Here is a 12,058-nt window from a genome sequence, read left to right as displayed (position 1 = left end):
TTATATACATGATTATGCCATCAAACTGTTGTATAAATGCAATATCACAATCATAGTAGTGCGATAGATCGTCAGTGGTCCCAACACACGCCTCCGAAATGCCAGTATCACACTGCTACCCATGTGATATTGCTCATAATATAGTTTTTAAAATATTTATTATTACTTTGTATCTTTTCCATATGTTTAATTTAATGTAAATGAAATAGTACAACTGCTTTGGTATGATATTTGGCATGCCAATACAGCCAGTTAGAATAGAATAGAATAGAATAGAATAGAATAGAATAGAATAGAATAGAATAGAATAGAATAGAGTTAGTTATAGACTGAATGCGTGAGTGAGTGAGTGAGCGGAGCTGTAATGAGCAGAGGCGGCATTCACTGCTGTCCCGTTACCTCATTGACATTCAGTCCCAGTGACATACACACACAGAGAGAGGAGAAGAAGACATTGTCCAGCAGAGACAGACAACGAGCTGCCCGAGCTCCACAGACCCGCAGCAAATGGACATTCCGCGGCCGGAGAGGATGAGAGTTTGACGCGGTCATGAAGGAGCGTGAATGAAGAACAATGAGCATCGAGTGCTGACCTGGAAACAGTGAGTTCGAGTTTGGATGAGGGTGAGGGGTGGACGAGGGATTTACTGGGTCAAACTAACTAGCTAAACTACCCCCACCACTCTATAGAAAGTCGGAGAAAGAAAAGTGAAAAACACAACAGACAAAGCGCCGAGGACACGATGAACATTGACAAGGTATGAGGAATTCATTTAAACTAAAGTGTTGTTTATTTATTTAGTAATACAGTTTAGACGAACAATCTGATGACTGACTCTCGGTGCAACAAGTGGCGTTAAATGAGTATAAAATGCGACCTACTGATGGACGTGATTGGCATTGTAAATTCTGAGGCTGATAAAGTTGCATTGTTTGTTTTTTCCGGCCCGAATTGGGCTTGTTTGATTAGCCATTTAAAAATTATTAAATTTACACCGCGATAGTAATACTTTAATAATCAAATCTAACAGGAAACAAGTGTCAAACGAGAACAATGTGTGAACAAATAAATAAAGGCATACTTTTCTTCATTACTGAGTTAAATGTGTTTATTATTATTGAGAATGTTGAATTTTTTTAGTTCAGAAATGTAATAATGCTAGAATTTAGCAATGATAAACCATTTTAATTGTACAAGCGGAACTAATAATGTAGCCTACATAACATATATTCATCTTTTCTTTAAGGTACATGTAATTAATGAGGTAAAGTTGTTTTTTTATTTGCACATTCATTCATTTTTTTACAGTGACACCTTCCAGCAAGCTTTTTTTGTTTTTAAAAGATGGCTAATAGATGTTTAATAGACGTCCAAAAATGCTCGTCTAGGCTAAAACAAGACTAAATCTGGGCTGTCAGTGAAAATCTAGCAAATAGATGTGTAAGAATAGGGCAAAACTAGACTAGTCATCAAATAAACAGAAATAATTGACTACACATAGAAAGTCTGTCTAATCTGTCTAGTTTTGGGCTATTCTTAGATGTCTATCTGATTGTCAAGTTTAGCCTTGTTTTAGCCATGTCTATGTTTGGATGTCTATTAAATGTCTATTAAACACAAAACTGTTTGCTGGGTTGTGACATGGTCCATATATTGTTTACCATGGTACTTAAAATATTTGGTCTCAAATTGCATGTTAGAATGACTCCAAAACAACTTTAGGACTATTTAATCGACTGAATTGACATTTTTAAAAGATGTCTAATAGATGTCTAATAGCCGTCTAAACACAGTTGTCTTGGGTTTTAACAGTGAAAATCTAATAGATGTCTAAGAATATAGGCCAAAACTGGACTAGTCATCAAATAGCCTTGTTTTAGCCTAGATGTCTATGTTTAGATGTCTATTAGACGTCTATTAAACACAAAATTGTTTGCTGGGTTGTGACATGGTCCCTATATTGTTTACCATGGTACTTTGAATATTTGGTCTCAAATTGCATGTAGGAAGGACTTCAAAACAAAATTAGGACTATTTTATTGACTCTGAACAATGTACTTTGATAGTTATTGGCTGTTAATATGATTCCACTATTTAGATTTTGCAAATACTACTTTTCTAAAATAATATTATTAGGGGTAAAATCTGAATGTGTGAATATAAAACCAACTTTACCTCAATCATGTAATTGTACTCACAACAGCAGAAAATGTAACTTTATGTCGTGATAGAATCAGTTTAATCACCAGATGACAAATGAGACCGTAAAAATAAAGACATGATTTTATCAGTATTGAGTTGAATGTGTTTTATACTGAGAATGTTAAAATGTTCAACTCAGAAATGCTATAATGCCACAATTCAGTAATGATAAACCGTTTTATTATAATATACATAATATACGTGTGTGTTTTCTTTAAGGGAATCTACATGTAATTGTACTCACAACAGCAGAAAATGTAACTTAGCAGATGAAGCTCTTGTTTAAAATTCATAGTATTTATTTTCTGGGGAAACAGACACAAAAATTAAACGACTTATGTCTGCTGGGACATTTTATGTCTAATCGAATGCATTCTGGAACTAAAAAGTAACGTTCGTTGAGAAACTTTGATGTATAGATAGATAAATACATCTAGGTGGTTGCTAGGCAGCTGCTAAGATAAAAGGAGTGGCTGCTAGTGTATTCTGGGTTGTTGCTAGGGTACTCTGAGGGGTTGCTAGGTAGTTGCTGTGATGTTGCTTGACTTCTCATTATTGTTTATACTCTGGGTGGTTGCTAGGCTTTTGAAAGAGTACATAAAATGTGATTTTTTTAACCTACTGATGGTCATCTTTGGCTTTGTAAATTCTGGCACTGATAAAGTTGCATTGTTTTTTTCAACCCAATGAAAGGGGCTTGTTTGATTGGTTAGATATAAGCAAAGAGCCTAAAATGACAAAGAGGAGACACTCAATAGAACGTTCCATTGCAAAAGCAGCGACCAGCAACAGCCTCGTGATTCCGCCATTTTGGAGTGAAAGCGATCGGCCGTTCATTGGATCTCATTGCTGTCACGATTGCAAGCAGTTGCTTTATTTATTTATTTATTTATTTATTTAAAAAGCACATTAAAGCTGAGATACAACCTGAAAGACGACAATACAACACTTACTATCACAATCATCAGCACTTTTAATAGTTTATTTTACAGGCTTATAATATGCTGTTGTACTATTGGAATTTTCATTCCAAAATGGCCACCGTGTGACACTAGCGGCATCTAGTGGGTGTTTCCCAAACAACAACAGAGTTTCGCCTCTTGGTGAGTCTATGCTCTTTGATATAAATGATTACATTTACATCGCAATAGCATCACTTTAATCATCAAATCTAAAGGAAACAAGCGTCAAATGAGAGCAATGTATGTGAAAGAAAAATAAATACACCATTTTCCTTATTAGAGACTTGAGTGTGGCTTATTATAATATTATTATAATCTTATTTTAAGATTATGGAATGTGACATAATAATTTAAATGAAAATAAATAAATGGATGGCGTCACAGTGGTGCAGTGGGTAGCACGATCACCTCACAGCAAGAAGGTCGCTGGTTCGAGCCTCGGCTGGGTCAGTTGGCATTTCTGTGTGGAGTTTGCATGTTCTCCCTGTGTTTGCATGGGTGCTCTTGTGTCCCCCACAGTCCCTCCAAAGACATGTGGAATAGGTGAATTGGGTAAGCTAAATTGTCCGTAGTCTATGTGTGTGAATAAGAGTGTATGGATGTTTCCCAGTGATAAGTTGCAGCTGGAAGGGCATCCGCTGCATAAAAATTAATGCTGGATAAGTTGACGCTGTGGTGACCCCAGATTAATAAAGGGACCAAGCTGAAAAGAAAATGAATGAATGAATAAATGTAAATTCTGTATGCGTAAATGATGTCTCTGTCATGAGATTTCATATTACCTGTGTGTTTTATTTCATATTACATTCTATGTGTGTTTTCTTGAAGGGTAATTGTACTCCTAACAGATGAAAATGTGATTTTAAGCAGATGTAGCTGTTGCTTAAAATGTATAGTCTTTCTTTTCTGGGCAAAACAGACATAAATTCAAATGACTGGTGTTGGATTCAGGGCTAGCTCATGTTCTGTCCAATCAAATGCGTTCTGGAAATAGACTCCCTCCCTGAATCGAGTACATCAGTTAGTTCTGGAGGTAAAAGCTCCATTTGTTTTCTTCATAGGGGAATTGATTTCAACAAAAGTGTACAGTATGAATTCTCACATTACTTAATCAATTTTTAACCAAGTAAATTAGTTAAGTTCTTAGTTCAGTCAACCCAAAAATTGTATGAATCTTCACTTAATTTAATTGATTTATAACCTAGTAGCTTAATGGAGTTCTTTGTTCAGTCAACTAAAAAAAAGTGTAAAAATGTTCACACAATTTAATAAATGTTTAACCTAGTAAATTATTTGTGGTCTTTGTTCAGTCAACTCAAAAAACTATGAATTTTGTATGACATAATATAATTGATTTTTAACCTAGTAACTTAGTTGAGTTCTTAGTTCAGTCAACTCTAATAATGTATGAATCTTCACATAATTAAATTGATTTATAACCTCGTAGCTTAATGGAGTTCTTTGTTCAGTCAACTCAAAAATTATATGAATCTTCACATAATTTAATATATGACTTAGTAATTTACTTGAGTTTAGTTCAGTCTACTAAGAAAACTGTATGAATCTTCACATGACTTGATTAAATTTTAACCGAGTAAATTATTTGAGTTTTTAGTTCAGTCAGCTCAAAAATTGTATGAATCTTCACCAAATTTAATACATTTTTATCTTAGTAAAATATTTGAGGTCTTACTTCAGTCAACTCAAAAATTGTATGAATCTTCACATAATTTAATTGATTTATAACCAAGTAGCTTCATTGAGTTTTTAGTTCAGTCAACTCATTAATTGTATAAATCTTCACCAAATTTAATCGATTACAACTTAATTGAGTTCTAGTTCAGTTAACTCAAAAATTGCAGTACACAGTAACTGAACTTCAAAGAAGTCAAAGAAACACTACATTTGCTTTGTTTTAATGATGTTTGTTAACCACAAAGTTAAGTTGATGGTTTTAGTTTGAATTTAACCCTTCTGCTTCCACTCTTTAGAAAATTACTATTCACCAGTTTCGTTGGGTAAATAAAATTGTGTTCCTGACACCACTCTAACTAAGCATTTTTAAATTTGTTTTTTAGTTTCTTTCCTCCATTGAACACAAAAGAAAAATGCTGGAAATGTTTGTTGTGGTAATTTTACTCTTGACTAAGCTAATAACTACATGAATTACTTCTACAGTACATTTTCTCCAACTACATTATACTTTTAAAGTTTTTGTTGTTCTACAATAAGAAAATATATGTGTATTTAGGGGCGACATAGTGGCGCAGTGGGTAGCTCTGTTACTTTACAGCAAGATGGTCGCTGGTTCGAGTCCCCACTGGGTCAGTTAGCGTTTCTGTGTGGAGTTTGCATGTTCTCCACGTGTTGGCGTAGGTTTCTTCTGGGTGCTCTGGTTTCCCCCACAGTCCAAAGACATGCGCTATAGGTGAATTGGGTAAGCTAAAAATTGTCCATAGTGTGTGTGTGTGTGTGTGTGTGTGTGAATGGGTGTGTATGGATGTTTCCCAGTACTGGGTTGCAGCTGGAAGGGCATCCGTTGTGTAAAACATATGCTGGATAAGTTGGCAGTTCATTCCGCTGTGGCGACCCCTGATGAATAAAAGGACTAAGCCGAAAAGAGAATGAATGAATTAATAATTTTAATGTAATGTAAGAAATGCCATCTTAAGGTATCTCTGGCGCAGCTTCCAATCATCATCAACTTAGTGCAAAGTAAGGCTCAAGAATAGGTCCATCGTCCTACTTGACCAGAGATCAGATGTGGCTGCAAAACCTTGAGTCCACACATGGTAGGGAAAGTAATTGAAAAAACTGACCTGGGAAGATCGATTATAGGTTCTGTATGTCGATTTCAATTACTTTTTCGATTTATCACCCAGCCCTAAGTTCACTACAGTTCTTTCTGTATTAACAAACTAAATACTATAATATGATACGTCACCTTACAACATCTGTACACAAAACAGCAGCTTGATGTCGCGATTGTACCGGGGTTCAGAAGGTAAAAAGACAGTGCGAACACAAACCAGCCAAGGACGTGGCAAAGGGGGCAAACAAACTGGGTTCGGTCCAGGCAATTGAATCAAGTGTGAAAGCACCCTAAGTTTCACCATAGTTAATGCTACGCTGTAAAAAAAAACATAGGTTGTTATAGATAATTTTTAAAATCTAGATTGATCTCACTGTAATCTTGGAATTAATCTAGAATAATCTAGATTAGACCAGGAGCTCGTCTCCTGTTTCCAAAATGCATCACAATCTGCCTGAGAAACTGATCTACTATGATAATTGGTGATGAAAATAAATGATGTTCAATAAGATGTACATGTGTTTACTAACTGTTTATTCAGTTAAACATGAATGTTGAACTGTAGGCCTACATAAGCTCCAAACAACGTTTTTTGATTACCTTAATCCAACTAAAGTCATAACTGAACTAAACAGAAATGGAATTAAGACGTGGAGTATGCAGATATTTGTGGCATTATTTAAGTAAACACTGTGATCAAACTATTGCCGTCATGTAGGACATTTCGCCATATTTTCCGACAAGATCCACACACGCGGCTGTCAGTAAAGGACTGCGCACACACACACACACACACACACACACACACACACACACACACACACACACACACACACACACACACACACACACACACATCGTGAAATGCAGAAGTTTTTTCTTTCCATTTGGCATGCGATATTAAATTCCATAACACTCTTCCACTAGTCCTTACTCCTTATTTGCATCTAATACCCCAGTTTGTCATGGAGGCATGAATGAAATGTTCATGAGTGGATGTGAAACTGCTGAACTGCAGTTAAAGTCACCCAAAATTACAGGAAACTCATGAAATCATTAAACACCTTAATTACATTATTGTCTAATGAGACAAATAGCTACATTACAGATGTCCATGTAAACGTAGTCGGTAGTGTCTTCGAGGTAAGTGAAAGATCCAGAAGGGCATCCTGCTGATTTGATTTATAAGGGCACTTTTTTGTCAGACGGCTCACCGGTCAGGTATACATCCGCGCTAAAATATCAAGGTGAAAGTCATCATAGCTTGTGTAGAATAGACCCAGCTCCCAACCCAACTTTGAGAATAGATTAACTGCGATATTTTTTATCGCCCGATAAAAGTCTCGCATTAACACAGCCGATAACGGCCCACCACTAAAAAAAACACAGTTCCTTTATGTTGTCCCAACACAAATCAATTAAGTTAACGTAAGTAGATTAAACATAATAAAATTAATTGCTCCCAAATAAATTGGGATTTATCTCATTTTGAATAAGTAGCTGGAACAAGCAGCAAAAAATATTTAGTAAGATGTAGTAAATACTGCAATATATATAATCTACTGCATTTTACTGTAGTAAATAAGAAAGTGTATGGTATTTTTTCATGTTGAAACATAGCTATTACATTTTACATAGTCACGGGAGTGACAGAAAAACAAGCGGTGAGATGTGAGTGTCATACGATGAGAATGTTATTGTTTTGGGGGTCTCGGTCGATCACTTCTCTGGGGTCAAATTCTTCCTCCAATAACTCACACGAGAGGCTTCAGCGCTGCAGTTTTACGTGATGCTAACTGAAGTCTGTTATTCAGGATGACTGAAGAAGGGAAACAGTGTGAGCGCCAGTGTTTGTTCAGCGGCGTGACTCTTGTTCTCAGGATTACTCTGCTTCGGGGCACTGTGACATGTCAGACTCAATTTCAGGAACTCAAGACATCCAATAACAGTGTATTAGGAAGGCTTTGGCCAGACTCAGACGATATAATCTCTGGGGGGTTCACTATATCAGGGGTGGTCCTTGTTTTGATGTGCACTAAATTGTGAAATGTATGAGAAATGTTTTGTTTTTTTAAATCTTCCTACAAGGTAAAACCTCAGATATGCATCATGAGGTACCATCCAGCATGAAAAAAATACTATAGTAATTTACAGTAAATACTATAATCTTTTTGAACCATGCTATTAGTTCTAAGACATGCGCTCTAGGTGAATCGAATAAATTAAATTGACTGTAGTGTATGTGTGTGAATGAGTGTGTAGGGTGTTTCCCAGTACTGGGTTGCAGCTGGGAGGGCATCCGCTGTGCAAAACACATGCTGGACATATGTTGGCGGTTCATTCCACTGTGGTGACCCCTGATGAATAAAGGGACTAAGACGAAGGTAAATGAATAGATGAATTAATGTAGGGTATATTATACTACACTACAACAACAGTTTACTATATTGTGGTAATTGTGTTGTTGCTATGGTAACAACATCTATAGTAAAAATAAATAAACTAATTAACAAATACTGTATTTTTTCTTTGAACAAATACAACCTATAAAATACTACAATACACCACAGTTTACTATAGTAAAAAAAAAGTACAGTATACTGCAGTATTTATTACAGCTCTCTATAGTTAATACTTCAGTTCGCTTATTAAGATATTGCACTAAATAATGCTTGATTTTTTTAACCCATTGTTTGGTCAAATATGGACAAATCCAACTTCATTCATTTTCCTTCGGTTTAGTCCCTTTATTAATCTGGGGTCGCCACAGCGGAATGAACCGTCAACTTATCCAGCATATCTTTTACGCAGCAGATGCCCTTTCAGCCGCAACCCATCAATGGGAAACACACATACACTCTTGCACACACTCTCATACACTACGGCTAAGTTAGCTTATTCAATTCACCTGTACCGCATGTCTTTAGTCTGTGGGGGAAACTGGAGCACCCGGAGGAAACACAAGCGAACACGGGGAGAACATGCAAACTCCAAACAGAAATGCCAACTGACCCAGCCGGGGCTCGAATCGAACCTTCTTGCTGTGAGGCAATTGTGCTACCCACTGCGCCACTGTGACACCCCAAATCCAACTTGAGGGTTAAAAAATTGCAATGTAAAGACTGCCACAGCAGAATGAACCGCCAACTTATCCAGCATATGTTTTACACAGTGAATGCCCTTCCAGCTGCAACCCAGTACTGGGAAACACCCATACACACTCATATACACACATACACTATGGCCAATTTAGCTTATTCAATTTACCTATACCGCATGTCTTTGGACTGTAGGGGAAACTGAAGCACCAGGAGGAAACCCACACGAACACCGGAAGAACATATAAACTCCACACAGAAATGCCAACTGACCCAGCCAGACTTGAACCAGCAACTTTCTTGCTGTGAGGCAGCAGTCCTAACCACTGAGCCACCGTGTCGCCTCATTCTTTAGAACTTTACCGTAGTTGTTGAGTTACCATAGCAGCTATAGAATCACCACAACAGATTCATTCAAGAACTTTACTATAGATGTTGTTACCATAGCAACTACAGAATTACCACAACATATTATTTCAAGTACTTTACTATAGTCATTGTGTTACCATAGCAACTATATAATCATCATAACAGATTAATTTAAGTACTTTACTATAGTCATTGTGTGACCATAGCAACTATAGAATCATCACAACAGATTAATTTAAATAGTTTACTATAGTCGTTGTGTTACCATAGCAACTATAGAATCATTATAACAGATTAATTTAAATAGTTTACTGTAGTCGTTGTGTGACCATAGCAACTATAGAATCATCACAACAGATTAATTTAAGTACTTTACTATAGTCGTTGTGTTACCATAGCAACTAGAGAATCACCACAACAGATTCATTCAAGAACTTTACTATAGTTGTTGAGTTACCATAGCAACTAGAGAATCACCACAACAGATTCATTCAAGAACTTTACTATAGTTGTTGAGTTACCATAGCAACTAGAGAATCACCACAACAGATTAATTCAAGAACTTTACTATAGACGTTGTGTTACCATAGCAACTAGAGAATCACCACAACAGATTCATTCAAGAATTTTCCTATAGTCGTTGTGTTACCATAGCAACTATAGAATCATCACAACAGATTAATTTAAGTACTTTACTATAGACGTTGTGTTACCATAGCAACTACAGAATCACAGCAACAGTGTAATTCAAGTACTTTACTGTAGTCGTTGTGTTATTATAGCAACTAGAGAATCACCACAACTGATTAATTAAAGTACTTTAATGAAGTCGTTGTGTTACCTTAGCAACTAGAGAATCACCACAACAGATTAATTCAGTACTTTACTATAGTCGTTGTGTTACCATAGCAACTATAGAATCATCACAACTGAGTAATTCAAGTACTTTACTATAGTCGGTGTGTTACCATAGCAACTATAGAAGCACCACAGCAGATTAATTCAAGTACTTTACTCTAGTCGTTGTGTTACCATAGCAACTATAGAATCAACCATAACCCTAAACATAGTACTTTACAATAGCATAGCACAATAACACAACAGTTTTACTCTATAAATCACTCTAGTATTTGTATCCCATGAGATTCCACAGGAGAAACAAAAGATAATTTTCTGTTAGCAATTAAGCCTGAATAACCTCAATATTTGGGTTGAAGGGAAGCAGTGATGGTATGCGGTGATATTTTTATGGTTATGGTTTCCAGCTTTTGAAGGACTTGACCTCAGATAAACTGGGCCAAAGACTGCGATTCTGGCCAAATCAATCACACGATCCCTGACCTCTCTAATGCTCTTGTGCTGGAACACAAGCAAATCCCCTCAGCAATGTTCAGGAAAGCATTCCTCCAGTGGGGCATGATCAAACCCAGTGCTGGCTGTATTGAGCTACAGAGTCACTAGTGGGTATAATTAAATTACTTCTCTTCTAAAAAAGTAAAGTAAGGGATCACTGTTCATTTTAGGTCATTCAATAACAGCTTCTTATAATGTCTGCAACACAGGCTTATTGGAAAACGCAAAAACCTTCTTCAGCATACGTTTGACTGCAGTTTGTAGGTCACATGATCACTAGGGGGCAGTATAATGACTACAACTTTTGTTTCTATTCACACTAGTGATATTTACAGAGACATATGATCAACAAATTAAGGATAGTTTTTGTGCAGTTCTTTGCACGACACTAAATATACGCCACAAAACTTAACGCTGTCTATGATTTGTAATGAATACGTTTGAGTCACCTATTTATCTCTATTTATGGACTTTTCTGGCGTAGTCAGTTTGCTTGTATCTCACTTGATGTGCTGCAGAGCGCTTGGGTTCGAGTCCATTGAAGCATGCTCCCACAAAAGAGATAAAAGCAATGTAAAATCAAGGTAAATTAATAAGGTGGGAGTGTACTTTGCTCTTACGTCTGCCTCTGAAAACACCTTCGGTTGGGTTTAGGGAAGGGTTTAGCTCATTGGTTCGCTAGCTGATCTGTACGACAAGCTCCGCGTTCTCCTGGACGTGTACAAGAAGGACGAGTGTCTGAACTGTACAACAAAATGCACCCCAAGTGACATATTTCAGATTTATAAAAATGTAGAGAGCACTCTCTAGTGGATTTGACATCTGAAACGTACAACTAAATGTACTCACAGCAAGGAATTTTAGGTTTTGCAAAAATGTAGCCTGAGGCACGGATTTACAGTGAGCCTGGGCTTAAATACTGTATGTAAATTCCACAGTACTTTATTAATCAACTTGATTTATCAACTTGATTTATTAATCAACTATAATCAATTGTATTTTTAATATATAACAATAATTTTTGCAGAATATTTCTATTTTTCGTTTCTCATTTCGTTTCCAGAAGGGCATCCGCTGCCTAAAACATATGCTGGATAAGTTGGTGGTTCATTCCGCTGTGGTGACCCCAGATTAATCAAGGGACTAAACTGAAAAGAAAATACTTTTCAACTAAAGAAGGTTTCATTAAATACGACAGTTGCATGAGACGATTGCAAACATTCTTAAGAACCAATAAAGTAAGAAATTATTAATGACAATA

The 12,058-nt window shown here is 36.4% G+C and overlaps 1 protein-coding gene across 1 annotated transcript in view; it reads left to right on the top strand.

Annotated features, from left to right (window-relative positions):
* Nucleotides 1-438: 438 nt before the first annotated feature.
* zgc:158689 (uncharacterized protein LOC791177 homolog) overlaps nt 439-12,058 on the top strand; it is a 47,100-nt gene continuing 35,480 nt past the window's right edge. Inside the window, exons 1-2 of the mRNA XM_056474662.1 lie at nt 439-602; nt 691-758. The gene's annotated coding sequence lies outside the window, so the exon portion shown is untranslated. The remainder of the gene's footprint in view (nt 603-690; nt 759-12,058) is intronic.

Source organism: Danio aesculapii, chromosome 16 (genome assembly GCF_903798145.1).
Source record: "Danio aesculapii chromosome 16, fDanAes4.1, whole genome shotgun sequence".
Classification (NCBI taxonomy): domain Eukaryota; kingdom Metazoa; phylum Chordata; class Actinopteri; order Cypriniformes; family Danionidae; genus Danio; species Danio aesculapii.
Note: the sequence above shows the minus strand (reverse complement) of the source record. Positions and strands in the feature narration are given on the sequence as shown.